We start from the raw sequence: 2,904 nt of genomic DNA on the forward strand, positions 1-2,904 counted from the left end.
CGATTTTTTATATTCTTCTTTGCGGAAAATTCATGATTGGTATATATGATTTTTACCTGGGATTCTGCGTTTTCTTTATAATGTATCTGATGCACATTTTAAATTATTAGGTGATTGTTTTTTTGTCAGGTACTTTTGTTACCGTAAGTTAGCTTGTTAAGATGACAAAGAGGGATTGATTGAATTGAAGAAGTGAGCACTTGAAATTTATTGGGAAAAATGGAAAATAGCAGTAGTAGTGTTGAGTGTGTGAAATGACAGCATAAACATGATCCAGCTGCTCATCAGTGCTCTTCTTCTGTTACCAAACACATCAAAGCTCCTGTTGATATTGTAACTTTCTTTATCATCCCCCCTCCTCTCTTTATATGTATGTATTTTTTATGCAATTGTAATCTGCACGATAACACATGGAATTGAAAGATCAAATCACCTACCAAATTATTCGATTATGTTTGCAATTTTATTTTTGTATCCAGTTTTGGGATTTCATGAATGTATTTTTATTAGATTATTAAGGTACTACTTTACTTTCTGATTCTCTAATTGTTTAGAAATCAACAAGTATAAGAATTTCTCATGTTGACTTTAAATGTTTAGGCACATTATTTGTCTGCTATTTTTTTGGGTGAAACAAATTAAAATTTTGTTTATGCAAATTTGGTTGTAAAGGTGTTTTGTTTTCTGACCATGTGTATTCGTTTATCAGGTATGGTCACTGGTTAGGAGATTCGATCAACCGCGGAAGTATAAGCCCTTTGTTAGCAGGTGTGTCGTGCAGGGGGACCTCATGATTGGAAGTGTTAGAGAGGTGAATATCAAGTCAGGTCTTCCAGCCACCAAAAGCACCGAAAGGTTGGAACTACTTGATGATACTAAGCATATACTTGGTGTAAAAATTGTTGGTGGTGATCACAGGCTCAAGGTAAAACAAATCTATTCTTGTAGATCATTTGTACTACTGCATCAGTCTTACATTTAGGTGCCAATAAATTCCTCATTACTGTCCATCCGTAGGTCATTGATGGGAGAGCTGGCACCCTAGTCATTGAATCATTTGTGGTCGATGTGCCCGAAGGTAACACCAAAGAAGAGACTTGCTATGTTACGGCTCTAATTAATTGCAACCTTAAATCGCTGGTAGAAGTGTCTGAGAGGATGGCCATGCTGAATCGCCGTCATGTTTAAGCTCATAAGTAAAAGGAACGGGATAAGAATGTAGTTCTTTTCATAATCTCAAGATTTTTAAGATTTTACAAGCTTTGTGGAGTGCAAGTAATCAGTACTATTTATCTGGCGATTTATCTTACTATATATCTGATGATTTATCCGACTCTTACTTGGATTTCAGAATAATGTCTTGGATCTGTGGTCCCTTTTTGACTTTCTAATGCCGGGGTTTCTTGGTACCGATAGACAAGTATGTTCTAATCTGTTTCCAGTAGTTGGGGCTGTATTATTTGTATGATATTTATGGATGACTGATAAATAATATAACTGTTGTTTTTTTTAACTCGTAGTGGATCTACAAACTGGTTAGCTTGGTATCTGATGTTATATTGAAACTGCTTGGTACAGTCGAATCCCTCTAAATTAATAAACTCTTTAAATTAATTTAAAAATTTGTCTGAATCAGGACATTAGTACAATAGAACCCCTCTAATATGATTACCTCTCTAAACCCGGTTTTTCAAAATGTTACTTTATCTTATAACATTGTAAATCTTTTTAGCATATGTGAAAAATGATATAATTCTTGCTATAGTGGTATGTGCTCAAGTACATGTTATTTGATGTCATTCTCACAGTTCCAAGCCACTTATGGAAAACCCTTGCTGGCAGCGAGAGATTCTAAATGCTCAGACAAGGATGCTGAAGCAGGGGCACTTGTGATGGAAGCATCAAATTCTAGGTAAATTTTGAAACATGTACTTCAGACTTTTATATCCCTTTTTATCTTGATATGCTCTTCATTTCCTTTTTATGCTTCATCTCTTTCAGGCACTTCAGTTCCTGCTAAAACTTTGTAGTCATCCGTTGGTTGTTGTTGGTGAAAAGACTCCAGATTCTCTCATTAAACTTCTGCCATATCACTTCCCTACTGGTGCTGATATTGCTTCAGAACTTCATAAGCTGCATCACTCTCCAAAATTAGTGGCCCTTCAGCAAATATTGGAAGAGTGCGGGATTGGTCTGGAAGCATCAAATTCTGAAGGCTCTCTGATTATTTGACAACACAGAGTTTTGATATTTTCTCAGCACAAGGAAAATTATGCTTACAAGTTCCTGCCACTGAATCACTCAATTAGTGTGCAATTTCCTAATTTTTTTATGAATTGCTAATAATTTGCAGGCCTTTCTGGACATCATAGAAAAGGACTTGTTTCATGCCCATATGAAGACGTGAGTTCTCTAATACTTCCAAGTGGTTTGTATGTCAATGTGTTATGTTGTGCAGTAAATGGATTTTTTTTAATTATATTATATAAAAACTTGATAGAGTCAGCTAATTGTAGTTGATGTAGTTGTAAGTTGTATCTATACTATGTCCAGAAAGTACCTAAATGTCTATTTTAGTTTTTCTTTGAATCTGGGCAACTATGTTTGCTAAACTTAGTCCTGCAAAAATATGTGATATATTGTTCAATGTTCTCAATTTGAGTAGGTGATAAGAACATATTTGAATTTTTTTGCGTGTAACCCCTTCGTGCACATGGATAACACCTTTAGCCCAAATCTTCTCAGACCTATTAAAATAGACAGTTTCATCACATTTGTCATGCATTACTGCATATACTTATTTATAAAACATTATTGTTCCTTAAAGATAATTCACAAATTTAGTGACCAACTTTATTATTGCAGCAAGAAAACTTACCAGTTTCTTGAAATAATAGAATAGGA

The 2,904-nt window shown here is 34.6% G+C and overlaps 1 pseudogene; it reads left to right on the forward strand.

Annotated features, from left to right (window-relative positions):
* The first annotated feature begins 219 nt into the window (after window positions 1–219).
* On the forward strand, window positions 220–1,188 carry LOC141719023 (abscisic acid receptor PYL3-like; annotated as a pseudogene).
* Window positions 1,189–2,904: the final 1,716 nt, after the last annotated feature.

This window comes from Apium graveolens, chromosome 4, assembly GCF_009905375.1.
Source record: "Apium graveolens cultivar Ventura chromosome 4, ASM990537v1, whole genome shotgun sequence".
Taxonomy (NCBI): domain Eukaryota; kingdom Viridiplantae; phylum Streptophyta; class Magnoliopsida; order Apiales; family Apiaceae; genus Apium; species Apium graveolens.